An 18,401-nucleotide genomic window follows, 5' to 3' on the forward strand; every position below is an offset into this window, starting at 1 on the left:
TTTTATTTGAATTATTATGGAAATAATTAACTGTCTTTACTGCCTCCAGACATACTTCCCTCTAGCTTCCTCCTTCATATTGATGTGCAATGATATAAACTCCAAATCTGATCCAAATCTGCTGAAAAGCCTTTAATAAATGACTTCCTACATTTTTCAGGAAAAAGTTTAAGTTTTGTGGATCATCACATACCACATTGTTTGAATGAATATAGAGTAAAATAAAAAGTAGTAGAAATACAGTTTGACCCAGCCATCCCATTACTGGGTATATACTCAAAGGATTATAAATCATGCTGCTATCAAGACACATGCACACGTATGTTTATTGCAGCACTATTCACAACAGCAAAGACTTGGAACCAACCCAATGTCCAACAATGATAGACTGGATTAAAAAAATGTGGCACATATACACCATGGAATACTATGCAGCCATAAAAAATGATGAGTTCATGTCCTTTGTAGGGACATGGATGAAGCTGGAAACCATTGTTCTCAGCAAACTGTCACAAGGACGAAAAACCAAACACCGCATGTTCTCACTCATAGGTGGGAATTGAACAATGAGAACACATGGACACATGAAGGGGAACATCACACACCAGGGACTGTTGTGGGGTGAGGAGACGGGGGAGGGATAGCATTAGGAGATATACCTAATGCTAAATGATGAGTTAATGGGTACAGCACACCAACATGGCACATGTATACATAAGTAACAAACCTGCATGTTGTGCACATGTACCCTAAAACTTAAAGTATAATAATAATAAAAGAAAAAAAAGTAGTTGAATGAATATAGAGTAAACAAAAATGGGTGGGCCTCATGCTTCTATAAAATACAAGGTTTTATTAGGTAAATTAAAAGTTTCTTAAGCTTCCAACATTTTCTTATTCCACAGGAAGCTGTAAAATTTTCTGCACTGGATCCACACTTTGTCTTTATAGTCTCCTCTCAGCACACCATTTCCCAATATTTGGTAACGCACAGGTTAACATAGAAAATAAACGAGTCAGGGTGGCTGGCAAGGTGGCCAAATAGGAACAGCTCTGGTCTGCAGCTCCCAGTGAGATCAACACAGAAGGCAGAAGGTGGGTGATTTCTGCATTTCCAGCTGAGGTACCTGGCTCATCTCATTGGGACTGGTTAGACGGTGGGTTCAGCCCAAGGAAGGTGAGCTGAAGCACCTTCCTTCACTCACTGAAGGTGAGTGAGGTGGGGCATCACCTCACTCACGAAGTGCAAGTGGTTGGGGACTCCCTCCCCTAGCCAAGGGAAGCCGTGAGGGACTGTGACATGAGGAATGGTGCATTACAGCCCACGTACTATGCTTTTCCCATGGTCTTCACAACCTGCAGACCAGGAGATTCTCTCGGGTGCCTACACCACCAGGGCCCTGGGTTTCAAGCAAAAAACTGGGTGGCCATTTGAATAGACACCGAGCTAGCTGCAGGAGTTTTTTCATACCCCATTGGTGCCTGGGAATGCCAGCAAAACAGAACCATTCACTCCCCTGGAAAGGGGGCTGAAACCAGGGAGCCAAGTATTCTAGCTCAGGGTATCCCACCCCCACAGAGCCCAGCAAGCTAAGATCCACTGGCTTGAAATTTTCACTGCCAGCACAGCAGTCTGAAGTTGATCTGGGATGCTCGAGCTTGGTGGGAGGAAGGCTACTCAAGCCATCACTGGGGCTTGAGTAGGCAGTTTTCCCCTCATAGTGTAAACAAAGCTGCCAGGAAGTTTGAACTGGGTAGAGCCCACCACAGCTCAGCAAAGCCACTGTAGCCAGACTGCCTCTCTAGATTCCTCTTCTCTGGGCAGGGCATCTCTGAAAGAAAGGCAGCAGCCCCAGTCAGGGGCTTATAGATAAAACTCCCATCTCCCTGGGACAGAGGACCTGGGGGAAGGGGCAGCTGCGGGCACAGCTTCAGCAGACTTAAACATTCCTATCTGCCAGCTCTGAAGAGAGCAATGGATCTCCCAGCACAGCGCTCAAGCTCTGCTAAGGGACACACTGCCTCCTCAAGTGAGTCCCTGACCCCTGCACGTCCTGACTGGGAGACACTTCCCAGCAGGAGTCGACAGACACCTCACACAGGAGAGCTCTGGCTGGCTCCTCTTCAAGGAGAACTACAAACCACTACTCTAGGAAATAAGAGAAGACACAAACAAATGGAAAAACATTCCATGCTCATGGATAGGAAGAATCAATATTGTGAAAATGGCCATACGACCCAAAGTAATTTATAGATTCAGTGCTATCCCCATCAAGCTACCATTGATTTTCTTCACAGAATTAGAAAAAAACTACTTGAAATTTAATATGGAACCAAAAAAACAGCCAGCATAGCCAAGACAATCTTAAGCAAAAAGATCAAAGCTGGAGGCATCATGCTACCTGACTTCAAACTATACTACAAGGCTACAGTAACCAAAACAGCATGGTAATGGCACCAAAACAGATATATAGACCAATGGAACAGAATGGAGGCCTCAGAAATAATGCCACACATCTACAACAATCTGATCTTTGACAAACCTGACAAAAACAAGCAATGGGGAAAGGATTTCCTATTTAATAAATGCTGTTGGGAAAACTGGCTAGCCATATGCAGAAAACTGAAACTGGACCCCTTCCTTACAGCTTACACAAAAGTTAACTCAAGATCGACTAAAGACTTAAATGTGAGACCTAAAACCATAAAACCCCTAGAAGAAATCCTAGGCAATACCATTCAGGACATAGGCATGGGCAAAGACTTCATGACTAAAACACCAAAAGCAATGGCAACAAAAGCCAAAATTGACAAATGGGATCTAATTAAACTAAAGAGCTTCTGCACAGAAAAAGAAACTATCATCAGAGTGAACAGGCAACTTACAGAATGGGAGAAAATTTTTGCAATCTATCCATCTGACAAAGGGCTAATATCCAGTATCTACAAGGAAATTAAACAAATTTACTAGAAAACAACAACCCCATCAAAAAGTGGGCAAAGGATATAAACAGACACTTCTCAAAAGAAGACATGTATGTGACCAAAAAACATATGAAAAAAAAACTCATCATCACTAGTCATTAGAGAAATGTGAATCAAAACCACAATGAGATACCATCTCACGCATTAGAAAGGCGATCATTAAAAAGTCAGGAAACAACAGATGATGGAGAGGATGTGGAGAAATAGGAATGCTTTTACACTGTTGGTGGGAGTATAAATTAGTTCAATCATTGTGGAAAACAGTGTGGCAATTCCTCAAGGATCTTGAACCAGAAATACCATTTGACCCAGCAATCCCATTACTGGGTATATACTCAAAGGATTATAAATCATCCTACTATAAAGACACATGCACATGTATATTTATTGCAGCACTATTCACAATAGCAAAGACTTGGAACCAACCCAAATGCCCATCAATGATAGACTGGATGAAGAAAATGTGGCACATATACACCATGGAATACTATGCAGCCATAAAGAAGAATGAATTCATGTCCTTTGCAGGGACATAGATGAAGCTGGAAATTATCATTCTCAGCAAACTAACACAGGAACAGAAAACCAAACACTGCATGCTCTCACTCATAAGTGGGAGTTGAACAATGAGAACACATGGACACAGGGAGGGGAATATCACACAATGGGGCCTGTCAGGGGGTAGGAGGCTAGGGGAGGGATAGCATTCGGAGAAATACCTAATGTAGATGATGGCTTGATGGGTGCAGCAAACCACCATGGCACATGTATGCCTATGTAACAAACCTGCACGTTCTGTACATGTATCCTAGAACTTAAAGTATAATAATAATAAAAATAAAATGAACAAGTCTTTAAATGAGTTTGGAAACATTTTGTTTGTATAAACTTTATAAGATTTTACCTATTGTCCCAATGTCCTCATATCAGGAGAGTAGGCCATGACATTTCAGTCTTGACCCCTAGAAAGAAATATCCTAAAAGTTTTTTAGAAATGACTCCCTATCTATAACAATATCGCTATCTTTTTCCATGCAGTCATTTGTGGCCCCATAGCAACCCACATGTTCCAATCACAAAGGAGGCAAGAGGTTTTGATATGCATTTGTGGAGGGGATTAATTTCTTCTTTTTTCTTTCCAACTTTTATTTTAGGTTCAAGGTGTACATACTCAGATTTGTTACATAGGAAAAGTGTGTATCATGGGGGCTTGGTATACAGATAATTTTGTCACTGAGGTTATCAGCATAATATCTGATAGGTAGTTTTTAAATCCTCACCCAGCTCCCACCCTCCACTCTCAAGTAGGCCCCAGTGTCTATTGTTTCCTACTTTGTGTCCAATTTATATTCCGAAAGGAATATAAATTGTTCTAACATAAAGACAAATGCACTCATGTTCATTTCAGCACTTGTTCACAATAGCAAAGACATAGAATCAATGCAGATGCCCATACATGGTGGAATGGATAAGGAAAATGTGGTACATATACATGATGAAACTTATATTCAATATTTAGTTCCCACTTATAAGTGAAAATATGCAGTATTTGGTTTACTGTTCCTGCGTTAATTCACTTAGGATAATGGCCTCCACCTCCATCGATGTTGCTGCAAAGGACATGATCTCAATCTTTTTTATGGCTATATAGTATTTCATCATTTATATGTACCACATTTTCCTTATCCAGTACACTATTGATGGGCATCTGCATTGATTCCATGTCTTTGCTATTGTGAACAAGTGTCACAATGAACATATGATTGTGTTCATGTTTATGTTAGGACAATTTATATTCCTTTGGGTATACATCCAGTAATGGGATTGCTGGGTCAAATGCTAGTTCTATTTTAAGCTCTTTGTGATATCTCCAGGCTGCTTTCCATAGTGGCTGAACTAATTTATATTCCCACCAGCAGTGTATAAACATTCCCTTTTTTCCACAACCTTATCAGCATCTGTTATTTACTGACTTTTTAATAATAGTAATTCTGACCAGTGTGAGATGGTATCTCATTGTGATTTTGATTAACACTGTCCTAATGATTAGTGATACTGAGCATTTTTTCCTGTGCTTGGTGGCCCCATGTATGTCTTCTTTTGAGAAGTGTCTGTTTATGTCCTTTGCCCATTTTTTAATGGAGTGGTTTTTTTGCGTGTGCATTTTGATTTGCTTAAGTTCCTTATAGATTCTAGATATTAGACTCTTGTTGCATTCATAGTTTGTGAATATTTTCTTCCATTCTCTAGTCTGTTTACCCTGTTGATAGTTTCTTTTGCTCTCAATAAGCTCTTTAGTTTAATTAGGTCCCACTTGCCAATTTTTGTTTTTGTTGCAATTGCTTTTGGGGACTTAGCCATTTTTTTTTTTTCCTAGGCTGATGTTGAGAAGGTTATTTCCTAGGTTTTCTTCTAGGGTTTTTAGAGTTTTAGGTTTTACATTTATGTCTTTAATCCACCTTGAATTAATGTTTGTATATGGTAAAATGTAGTGGTCCAGTTTCAATCTTCTGCATATGGCTAGCCAGTTATTCCATCACCATTTATTGAATGAAGGGCTCTTTTCCCATTGCTTGTTGATGTCAGCTTTGTCAAAGATCAGATGGTTGTAGGTTTGCAGCTTTATTTCTGGCTTCTTTATTCCATTTCATTGGTCTACTGTTTTTGGACCAGTACCATGCTGTTTTAGTTACTGTAGCCATGTGGTATAGTTTGAAGTCAGGTAGTGTGATGCCCCCAGCTTTGTTCTTTTTGCTTAGGATTGCTTTGGCTATTTGGGCTCCTTTTTGGTTTCAAATTAGTTTTAGAATGTTTTTTTCTAATTTTGTGAAAGATGTCATGGGTAGTTTGCTAGGAATAGCATTGAATCTGTAATTTGCTTTGGGCTGTATGGTCATTTTGACAATACTGATTCTTCCTATTCATGAGAATGAAATGTTTTTCCATTTGTTTGAGTCATCTGTGATTTCTTTCAGTAGTGTTTTGTAATTCTCATTGTAGAGATCTTTCACCTACCTGGTTAGCTGTATTCCTAGGTATTTTATTCTTTTTGTGGCTACTGCAAATGGGATTACATTCTTGATTTGGCTTTCAGCTTGGATGTTATTGGTTTATAGAAATGCTACTGAATTTTGGACATTGATTTTGTATCCTGAAACTTTGTTGAAGTTGTTTATCAGAGCTGGGACCCTTTTGTCAGAGACGGGGATTTTCTAGGTATAGAATCATATTATCTGCAAACAGAGATAGTTTGACTTCCTCTTTTCCTATTTGGACACCTTTTATTTCCTTCTCTTGCCTGATTGCTCTTGCTAGGACTTCCAGTACTACAATGGCTAGGAGTGATGAGAGTGGGTATCCTTGTTTTGTTCCAGTTCTCAAGGGGAATGTTTCTGGATTTTGCCCGTTCAGTATGATGCTGGCTGTGAGTTTGTCACGGATGGCTCTTATTATTTTGAGTTATGTACCTTCAATACCTAGTTTGTCGAGGGTTTTTAAACACGAAAAGATGTTGAATGTTATTGAAAGACTTTTCTATGATGATCATGTGGTTTTTGTTTTTAGTTCTGCTTGTGCAATGAATCACATTTATTGATTTATGTATGTTGAACCAACCTTATATCCTAGGAATAACACCTACTTGATTGTGGTAGATTAGCTTTTCGATGTGTTGCTGGATTTTTGTTGAGGATTTTTACATCTATGTTTATCAGGGATATTGGCCTGAAGTTTTCTTTTTCCATTGTTTCTCTGGCAGGTTTTGGTATCAGAATAATGCTGGCCTCATAGAATGAGTGAGGGCTCAGCTCAGGCTCTTTGTTCCCTCCCCAGCTTGCAGGCAGAAGGGGAAGGGACCTTGGCAGTGACAATGTTAGAGGGCCTTACACTTACCTCTTGGAGCTCCAACCCAGAGAAATGCAGAGCCTCTGCTAACCAAAATGATCAGACCGGGGTGGAGTGGCTATGTCACACACCCAAGTTGGGGGCCTTGCCTGGTGATGAGCAGGGGGTGGGGGCTCACAGGGAAGACAGTCTGGCCTCTTTGGGAAAGAGCAAAGAACCTGAGTGCCGGTGGTGTGCTGGAGGTGTAATAAGGCACTCAGGTTCTTTGTTCTTTCCCAACCTGGTGGCAGCAATAGCAGGTACCGCTGTAGCAGTGGTGTCAGAGGGATTGTCAGTTGCCTCTGAGAACTCCACCCCAGAGATACATGAAGCTACTGCCAATGGGAATGATCAGCTGGGGGTGGGGTGGCTGTACAGCAGGCCCAATCCAGGGGCCCTGCCTGGTGTAGAGCAGGGGGTCGAGGGTTCACAGGGAAAAGAGACTGGGTTCCTGTCTGTATGGCAGCTGCAGCATGCTGGAGGTACCAGCAAAACAGTCAGGATCTTTGTTCTTTCCCCAGCCCGAGGGCAGCAAGGGCAATATCCCTGCAGCTGAGATGGTAGACAGCCTTTGGGTGGTCTCTGGGATTTCCTCTCCAGATAAACGCAGTGCCACCACTGACTGAAGTGCTCAGGCGGGGGCAGGATGACTGTGCTGGGGTCCAGGTTGGGAGGCCCTGCACAGTGAGGAGTAGCAGGGGCAGGAATCCACATGGGAAATAGTCTGGCTGCTTTTCTGTACGGCAGCTGCACTGCGTTGGAGACACACAATAGTCCTTAGGCTCATCACTTACTCCCTCTGCAGCCTCAGGGCAGTAGGGGTGCGGGCTGCAGCAGCAGCAAAAAGGCAGAACTGTCAGTTAACTCTGGGAGCTCTGGCCCAGGGAAGTGCAGAGTTGCTACTAGCCTAAGTGTTCAGGCAGGGGTGTGTTGGCTGCGCTGGGGACCTGGGCCAGTGGGCTTTGGCTGGCAAGGTGTGGCGAAGGTAAGGCCTGTAGTCTGTCTGCTCCTCAGCACTGTGAAAGCAGCATGTATCTTGGGAGCATGCAAGAGGGCCTGGCCTCGCCTGCTGGCAGAGCTATGGCAGCTGACCCTGGGATGCTTAGGAGCCAAGGCCCTTGGGGCTCCATATGTGCCTGAGTGGCAGCTCTGCCCAGACTCCGCACAGCGCTCTGTCAGTCTGGAGGCCCTGGAGATAGAGGGTCAGGGGATCTCCTGTGCCCAGGATTGCAGAGATTCATGGCAAGAGTATGGGCTCCTGGGGGCTCTTGCTCACTCACCGTTTCCCTGTGGTGAGAAGCCTTCCTTGGCTCCATGCCAATCCCAGGTGGGCAGCTGTCCTGTCTCACTCTTCTCTGTTCTCTCTGGGTGGGCAGCTGTCCTGTCTCACTCTTCTCTGTTCTCTCTGGGTGGGCAGCTGTGCTGTCTCACTCTTCTCTGTTCTCTCTGGGTGGGCAGCTGTCCTGTCTCACTCTTCTCTGTTCTCTCTGGGTGGGCAGCTGTCCTGTCTCACTCTTCTCTGTTCTCTCTGGGTGGGCAGCTGTCCTGTCTCACTCTTCTCTGTTCTCTCTGGGTGGGCAGCTGTCCTGTCTCACTCTTCTCTGTTCTCTCTGGGTTTTGTTGCTTCCTTGATGAGTCCCAGCGTGTCCTCCTGGGCAATCTAGTTGAAGAGGTAGTGTTTATTGGCCATTCTGTCCCTTGATATTACGCAACCCATCCGAGCCATAGTCCTTCAGCCACATCCATGACCAAGTGCCTGGGAGATTTAAATAAACTCGGTGCTCCGCTTGTGTCGTAAAAACAGACTACCATCTAAGCTGAGATTTTTAATCATCACTTATGGAAAGGATATCCATGAAAGTCCATTAAAACTATGAATATATACAGATTGAATATCTGATAAGACACATCTTGAAAATATGTAAATATTTTGATGCATAATGTTTAAGGAAGGAGAAAAGAACAGAGACCTTTTTTTAAGCTTTTCATCCTATGTGATGTCTGTATTTAGAATATAGTTAACTCATTTGCAAATCTGATTCTAAATAATAGAGAAAAAAATCTATGTTCATTTTTCCCCATTTCACTTGTATTATTTGGGGATATGTAATTTCTAAAAGGCAATAGGCAATACAACGATATTTTCATTTTTAAAAGCAAGCAGTTTTTTGTGTTTCTTTTTTGCTTTTCTCACTTGGAATGCCAATCAACAAGGGTTTTTTGTTTTTTTGTTTTTTTGCTTGTTTGTTTACTCCACTTATAATGAAATCAAGTAGTTTTTCTGAACAGAATAATATATTTAGGGGAAGAAATAGCTTATAAGATTATTGACTGAATGTGAAACTCAAACATTAAATGAGATGAAAAAACTAAATTAGTTACTCCCTGAGACAAACAGGGATGGGAGAATACCTCTGGGAGGCAGCTCCTTTTCCTCAGTTTTACTTATGTATTTAGTTCAACATATCCACACATAGTGCTTATCATATACCAGGTACTATTGTAAAATACATAACTATTGATTTACCGGATTCTCATAACTCCCTAGGAAGGTTATTATTATCATTTTGCCCTTTTACCTGAGGCAAGTGAGGCTCATACACGGTGTGATGGTTGATTTTATGCATTTACTTGACTGGGCATGGGGTGCACAGACATTTGATCAAACATTCTTCTGGGCATTTCCATGAGGGTGTTTTCTGATGAGATTAACATTGCAATCAGTAGACTAGTTAAAGAAAGCAGATTGTCCTTCTTAATGTGAGTGGCCCTCATCTAATCACCAGAAAGTCTGTTAAGTAGAACAAAAAGGCTGATTCTTGTGCAAATAAGAAAGAACTCCTCCTGCCTGGCGGTTTGAGCTTAGACATTGGTGTCTTCTGTCTTCAGACTCAACTGAAACATTGGCTCCTCAGACTCGCACTGGAACTACACCATTGGCTCTCTCAAGTCTCTAGCTTGTCAGTTGCACATCTTGGGACTTCTCAGCCTCCATAATTACATGAGCCAATTCCTTATCATAAATTTTCTTATATATATGCATGTGTACTTACACACACATGCACACATACGCGCACACACACGCACACAATCTGTTTATCCAGAGGACTCTAATACAGGGAGTAAGTGTCTCAAGGCCACATAGTTACAAAGCTCACCCAGGGAGTCTGACTCCAGGGCCCATGCTCTGTTGCCTCTATTGGCCCTTCAAATACCACTCAATGTTCACATAAAACATAATGTCTTAGGCACATTACATGTACAGTAAGTCATAACTTAATGTCATTGACAGCTTCTTTGAAATTGCAACTTTGAGTGAAAAGACATACGGTATGCGATAGGAACTTAACTGTTATTTATATCAATTAGCCTATGGTAAAATTGGTTTTGTTATATAGTACAACATTTTATTTAAAGTTGAAGTTTCTTTTTTTTTTTTTTGAGACAGAGTCTCCCTCTGTCGCCCCGGCTGGAGTGCAGTGGCGCGATCTCGGCTCACTGCAAGCTCCACCTCCTGGGTTCACACCATTCTCCTGCCTCAGCCTCCCGAGTAGCTGGGACCACAGGCACCTGCCACCAAGCCCGGCTAATTTTTGTTGTTGTTGTTGTATTTTTTTTTAGTAGAGACTGGGTTTCGCCATGTTAGGCAGGATGGTCTCGATCTCCTGACCTCGTGATCCGCCCACCTTGGCCTCCCAAAGTGCTGGGATTACAGGCATGAGCCACCACGCCCAGCCTAAAGTTGCAGTTTCTAAGAACCTGTCAATGCCATTAAGTGAAGACTTACTATACTCCTGTGAGATCAATACTAATATCTCAATTTGAGAAATGAAAAATTTGACTCTCAGATGATTTAAGCAAAATACCCAAGGTTACATAATTCTATGTAGCTGGGGTAGAACTTGAACCCAGATCTCTGTGGCTCCAAACACCATTTTCTTTCTAATTTGCCTTCTGTCAGTTATCTACCTTTAATTAATATAAGTATTTATCTACCTTTAATTAATTGATGTACATAATCATGAAATAAGCTGAATTATCTCTGCATTTTAAGATCTAGATAAAATGGGTTTAAAACCACACCGGTGGAAAATCCCAGTAGCCCTCCTGCATTTATGTGAATTTCAGATTCCCTGACTCTGAATTGACAAGTTCTCTAAACTCTTTTTTCTCTTTGCAGCATCTAGAAACTTCTTACTTCCACATGAGGAATGCAATGTCATTTGTTGGATTTTCACATGACAACAAAAGAAAATAACAAAAAATAATAAACAAGACCTTGCTTGAATGGAAAATTCATTGCCTATTGTAGGAAAAGTCAGGGATGTCATTACACAGAGCAAAGAAAATAACAGAGGTTAATCAATGTTACTGTTAGCTTGCTCTTATATATACTTATTTTCATTTCTGATGTTTTTTTTCCTCTCAAGGGTAAAAAAACAAACATCAAACCTCTATAAATCTCTCATGCAGGGCACCCAGCTTTCTGCAGCTCTGTCCTTCTTTGGTTTGTAATCCACACTTTTGAAGCCCATCTAAATGCATTCATAGACGAGGGCATCTCTCCCCTTGGCCTCTGACTGCGGGGCAGGGGGTAAGAAGTGGGAGGTGGGTTATATGCTTCTAGTTGGGTAAATGCTAAGCGTTTTTATGTGGGTTGCATTTTATTATCGCTTTCTAACAAACAGATAATTGAACATTCAGAAAGGGTAAGTAACTTTCCAAAAGTTTCACAGATACTGAAAGATAAGTCAGGGATCATACTTTGGTCTGTCTGATCACAAGCCAGACTGATTTGAACTTCTCTGAGACTGTTTCCTCAAATTTAAAATCAGAATCATGTTATCTAATTCACTGGCTGAACCAAGCTCATTCCTCACCCATTTTTTATTGGTACTTCTTAAAGAATGTGGTCCTCACTGTCTAGGTTCCATGTTTTGAGCGTGAAATTCCTATCCCTGTACCCCAGGCAGAGAGGACTGGACCAGGTGTGGACCTCTGACCTACAAGATCCAAGGCATTACGTTTGCCTGGTTCATCACCTCCTTCAATTGTAGATGCTGCAGATGGAAGTAAATTGGTGTGAGGTGACTGAACTGCAAGACGAGGTGGAATTTCAACATTCAGGCTGCCCTCTCTGTAGAGGTTTGAGTAAACAGGAAAGAATGTTTAATGAAAATAAGGGGAACAAAGCAACCATGTGGAGAAAAGCAGAGATGACACATCAGGAGGCCACAAATGAACAATAAGTGAAACATTAGTTCCTGGACCTCAAACCTTGATGCCAGCGTTCAGGAGGCTTCCTAGGCAAGGCCTGTCAGCTGTCCTATTTCTTCCACTGGATTTCTTTCTTTTGTTTTGTTTAAGCTAGTTTCAATGACAGGCAACTATCTCTTGTAATGAAATGATCCTAAGATAAAGGGTTATTGTAAAGTTCAAATGTAATTAGATAAGGAAATATGCGTACATGTGGTTAGCACATATCTAGAAAATGATGATTATTAAAGAGTAACTGTTTGGTTACAATTATCTCAATCTTATCACTATTAAAATTTCCCCAAGGTCAGCCTGCTTTTTTCAGGACAAGGATCATAATATTCCATGAGATTCAAATTAGTCATATATTTTTAATTTGAAAAGAAAACTACAAAAGATGTTATAATTCAATGTAAGCACACTGTATAGCAAATTTATTGTTTGATTTCATTTTCATGTTATATTAAAATTTTTTTGTATCAGTGCTTGTCCAACATGGTACAATGGAAACAATCACATTGGAATAATCAAATTTTTGAATTACTTATGCTCTTTCATTTTACCAGATTTTTTGAAATAAAAAATGAATATTGAAGAATATTCATAGTATCTATAGCTATTTTCTGTTCAGTTTCTGAAAGAATAAGGAATAGTAGCTTTTCAAAAGTTGGATTTTGGTTTTTGTTTAATTATAATATCATTCAAAGGACTAATAAAGACTAAAAGGAACAATGACTTTATTGTAAAGATACATATAGACTGACTCTTCAAAGTCACCATGAGGAAGGCTGCACTGTGGCTATTTAAATGTAAATATATTTAAATTAAACAAAACTAAAAATATAGTTTTTTAGTTACATGAGCCACATTTCAAGCGCTCAATATGTTGCTACCATATTGGATAGGTATGGAAGATTTCCTTCACCCCAGGAAGTTCTGTAAAGCACTAGCTTTCTCCACATCTTTCTTTCTTTATTAGGCATTGTTTTCCATAAAATTTTCTACCTGCTATGACCACTCAAAGCCCTACTTCCGTCTCACCCATGGCCAAAATATCCGCGACAGTGGCCCTTTACCTTTTTGTTAAAGTCACAGAAAGAAGGTAGTAACACTCTGTTATTTTTTTTAATCCAACAACCTCTTTTAATGTGAAACTGCTGCCTCTGACTACAAGCATGAGCAATTGACCAGGTCTAATCTCATCAAACATGGCTCCTTATATTCCTTACTCTAGCTGTGAGTCCAAGGGTAGGCATGGAATCGTATTAGGATCATAGACCCTCTACGAGATTATAATATTCCAATATTGGGGCAAGATAGGTCTGTCTTGCTTTTATTTGGAACAAGTGATAGATGGAGATGGCAGAGACCATCCTGGCACCACAGGGAAAAGGCCTGCTTGAGAATGAAGCTAAGCAAATGCAAACAGTGCTGAGAGATGTTGCTTTGTTCCTAAATCTCAATGTGTGAAAAAACCAATTCCTTTAGCTTGAATGTGGTTACAGCTGTTTGCAACCAAAATATTTCTGAGGCTGAGGAGGGAGGATTGCTTGAGCCCAGGAGTTTGAGACCAGCCTGGGCAATGTAGCAAGACCCTGTTTCCATGAAAAAAAAAATTACCTGGGCCTGGTTGTGTGTGCCTGTAGTCCCAGCTACTTGGGAGGCTGGGGTAGGAGGATGTCTCAAGCCCAGGAAGTCAAGGCTGCAGTGAGCCATGATGACACTGCTGCACTCCAGCCTATGCAACAGAGTGAGACCATTTCAAAAAAAAGTGTGGCTAATATATGGGTATTCATGCATTTTATAGCATTGTGTATTAAAAGATACATATTTACAATACTACATTATTTAACTCTCTAAGTAGATTTCTATATAGTATAATACTGCCGTTATGTTTTGCGTTTGACATTGCATATTGTCAATTTTATTCAGTTTATTTACTGCATACTTCATGTAAGGTACTCTCATATTCAACAAAAATTCTTCTAATAAAATAAATGGACAAATCAAGAATGTATCAAAGAATGTGAGTTCTGTCTTGATCATTGGTACAGTTTGGATATTTGTGCCCTCCAAATCTCATGTTGAAATGTGATCCCCAATGTTGGAAGTGGGGCCTGGTGGGAGGTGTTTGCATCATAGGGGTGGGTTCCTCATGAAAAAAGCTTGGTGTCCTCCCTGTGGTAATGAGTGGTCTCTGGTTCTATTAGTTCACAGGAGGTCTGATTGGTAAAAAGAGTCTGGCACTTCATTCTGTCTCTTTCCATGTGAGAGGCCAACTCCCCCTTCACCATCTGCCGTGATTGTAAGCTTCCTGAGGCCTCAGCAGAAGCAGATGCTGATGCCATGCTTTTTGTACAGTCTGCAGAACTGTGAGCCAGAATAAATCTCTTTTCCCTATAAATCACTCAGCCTCGGCCGGGTGCGGTGGCTCACGCCTGTAATCCCAGCACTTTGGGAGGCCAAGATGGGTGGATCACGAGGTCAGGAGATCGAGACCATCCTGGCTAACACGGTGAAACCTCGTCTCTACTAAAAATACAAAAAAAAATTAGCCTGGCCCGGTGGCGGGCGCCTGTACTCCCAGCTACTCGGGAGGCTAAGGCAGGAGAAATGCATGAACCCGGGAGGCGGAGCTTGCAGTGAGCCGAGATCGTGCCACTGCACTCCAGCCTGGGCAACAGAGTAAGACACCGTCTCAAAAAAAAAAAAAAAAAATCACTCAGCCTCAGGTACTCCTTTATAGCAACACAAAATTGACTAATACAATCACAATTACTTTTTAAATGCAAACTAGCTGTGAGAGTTGTCTGTCTCAAATATTTAAGACTATAATTTTATGATCATACAACTCATACTCCCAGCACTCAGTAAAGACAACTTATATTATATTTTTGTCAGTCTTTCTTATGCACAATTAGAAAATGATTAAAATAGTCTGATAATAGGTTCCCCTGTTAAGTTCAGAAGCCCAGTATTCTTTCTTGGTTTTTAACTGGCATGCTCCCTTTAATTTTATATTTCTTTCTTTTAACGATGAATGTAGAGGCAATAAATAATACTTTTCTTTATATAGGATTGGATTACAATTAACTGATGAATTTAGGAAAGGACTTAAAGATTTATTTTTATCATCTTGTAACTTAAAACAAAAAAACAGGGCTATAAACTCCAAATATGCAAGTAGATGTAAAGCTCAACTTCAAAAAAAAAAATGACAGGCCGGGCGCTGTGGCTCACGTTTGTAATCCCAGCACTTTGGGAGGCCGAGGCGAGTGGATCACGAGGTCAGGAAATCGAGACCACGGTGAAACCCCGTCTCTACTAAAAATACAAAAAAATTAGCCTGGCGTGGTGGCGGGCGCCTGTAGTCCCAGCTACTCGGGAGACTGAGGCAGGAGAATGGCGTGAACCCGGGAGGCGGAGCTTGCAGTGAGCCGAGACTGCGCCACTGCACCCCAGCCTGGGTGACAGAGTGAGACTCCGTCTCAAAAATAAATAAATAAATAAATAAAAATAAGACTTGACAATGAAGAAAAAGTAGGAAATGTTTGAGAAACTTTATAGAAATATCCTTTTACTTCAAAAATAGGAGAAATGTGTACTACAGGTAGGCCCCTACTTACAGACTCCTAATTATTCATATGTGAATTCTCAGAAGGCAAGGGCTGGGGGTAATACTGCTTTTAATGAAAGTCTGCTTTTATGAGTTTTCAGATGCCATAACCAAACTGACATTGTGTACCATTGTTCTCTGGGGAGCTTCATGCGCAGAATGAACTCATATGTTCCATGACCTTGGGCCAAACAATATCTTAAAGAAGTAATCAGTATAACATTTCAGAAATTGAGGTGGCCAAAGTCGGTCTAGGAAACTCTCTCAGGATTTGATATGCTGAGTGCAGAATTCATTTTCCATTCAGAGAAAAGGTCATACAAAGTATTCATGTGCTTCAACTGCTGAAAGCAATATAGAAAAAGAAAAATTGGGCTTAAACAAAATTTTTAAAAATCTGTCTTCATCTTCTCCCCTGTGATCCTTTATATCTAGGAAGGCTATTACTGTGGAGAGGCCTTAATATGGACTATTTAGACCAGTCATTTGAAAAATGTCCTAACAACAGCAGAAAAACATTATCAGTGTTCTGCAGAATCCGGACTTGTAATCAAGTAGTCGGTGTTTAAGAGACAAGTTTAGGTCATGGAAATATACTGGAGCCAAGAATCAGAATTCTAGTTTTTGCTCCAGCACTGATTTGTTCAGTTATGAGTGATGTTTTCAGATAGATTTCTTTAGGGTAGGAAGCAATAATGTTATATGACTTGGAAAGGCTTGATGAATGTTACTGAGTAAATAGATGTTTGCTGATTGCTGTTGAACAGTGGATCAAATTATTAAAGAAAAGTTAGGATAGAAAAACCCAAATACAGGCGGGGCGCGGTGGTTCACGCCTATAATCCCAGCACTTTGGGAGGCCGAGGCGGGCGGATCACGAGATCAGAAAATCAAGACCATCCTGGCTAAGACGGTGAAACCCCATCTCTACTAAAAATACAATAAATTAGCAGGGCATGGTGGCAGGCGCCTCTAGTCCCAGCTACTCGGGAGGCTGAAGCAGGAGAATGGCGTGAACCCGAGAGGCGGAGCTTGCAGTGAGCCGAGATCGCGCCACTGCACTCCAGCCTGGGAGACAGAGCAAGACTCGGTCTCCAAAAAAAAAAAAGAAAAATCTAAATACAAAATTATAACAGTATATAGCCATTTAGAGTTCATTAGTTACAAAGCTGTTAAGATTATGGATATTGCATATTATAATATATACGTGTGGAATTTCTGGAACTGATACTGTTTTTGTTTAGGCCGTTGCCAGTTTGGCAAAATTTTACATTTTCTGTAGTTAGTGAAAACAAATTATTTGATCTGAAATTACTATTTTATGAAACATATTATTTGACTGTTAAACCATCAATTCTTTTGGAGCTGGCCAACAATGTACCAATTTATTTTTAGTAGTGCAGCCCATGATAAACAAAAGCAGAAAGCCACCAAGGACAAAAAGATTACTGAGAGCTCCTCCTCATTGTACTTAAATTTTGTTTAGGATGAGATAAATGGAAAAAGAGCTTCAGACTTTGAAGATCTAGAAATTTGGGCAAATTTTCCAAATGTTCATGTGGATGAGTAAACTGTCACATTTCCAGAACGAAGAACATTGTTTTTTATTCTGCCTGGACTAGTATTAGGGAAAATGTTCAATTGAAAAAGTTACCATATAAGAATTATATCCAGAGTATCATATTTAATTGATTTTTTCCTTACGCAAAAAAAAAAAAATAAAATAAATAAAAAAAAATTCAATTATCAATGTTTTTGAGCAAAAATAAGGCAACAGGTCAGGCTCTAAAAATAAATATAAGACTATAAAAGATGCATGTCTTATATTCTACCATGGTAAATGGGGCAGTGGTAAAGGAGAATGCAGAGTCCTCCTTCTGGTATACAGAATTTATATTATTGCTTTATTATTGCCTCACACACATCAACCCTTGAGGCAGGAAAGATGTGTTCATAGAAAGCAACTTACCAGTGACCATGCCAGAAATGTTCAAATATACTTCACTATGACATGGTAAGAATACACTAATATTAATGTAACATCGACAGGAATTCAGCAAAGATAGAAATCTGATAATAGTAACAACCATCATTAATTAATGAGTCCTTGTTATATACCAGGCACTGTGTTAGTGCTCTCTGTCTTTCTGTCTGTCTGTCTCTCTCTCAGCAACTATGCATATTCATATATATTTATATAAAATGATCATACAATTCCAGCAGCCACATAAAAGTTTGGAAGCGTTCCCCCTTTTTTCTCTTTTTGAAGAAATGGGGAAACACAGGCACAGACAAATATGGAAACTTTGCAGCATTCACGCAGAGGATGCAGAATGGAGCCTGAATTAAAATGCTCCCTCAGATAGAAGAGGCTTCATTCTTCTTTCTAGAAAGACTGTGGTGAAGGTCCTGGATTGTGACAAATATGCTATTTCCTCTAAACCCGGACTCCCTCCTCTTCAGGTAGTTTGAACCGTCTTTCCTACCCCTAAACCTGTAGATTATGCCTCCATCTCTCCCATCCTTACACTCCACTCAAAAGATAAGCTGCTCTCTTCGTTCTTTCTCTTAGTCCATTCTGCCTCCAAATGTCTCCACCATACTCTCTCTGGAACACCATTCCATTCTCATCAGCTCCCTCCACATCCTCTACCTTACACAC

This window comes from Pongo pygmaeus, chromosome 13, assembly GCF_028885625.2.
Source record: "Pongo pygmaeus isolate AG05252 chromosome 13, NHGRI_mPonPyg2-v2.0_pri, whole genome shotgun sequence".
Classification (NCBI taxonomy): Eukaryota; Metazoa; Chordata; class Mammalia; order Primates; family Hominidae; genus Pongo; species Pongo pygmaeus.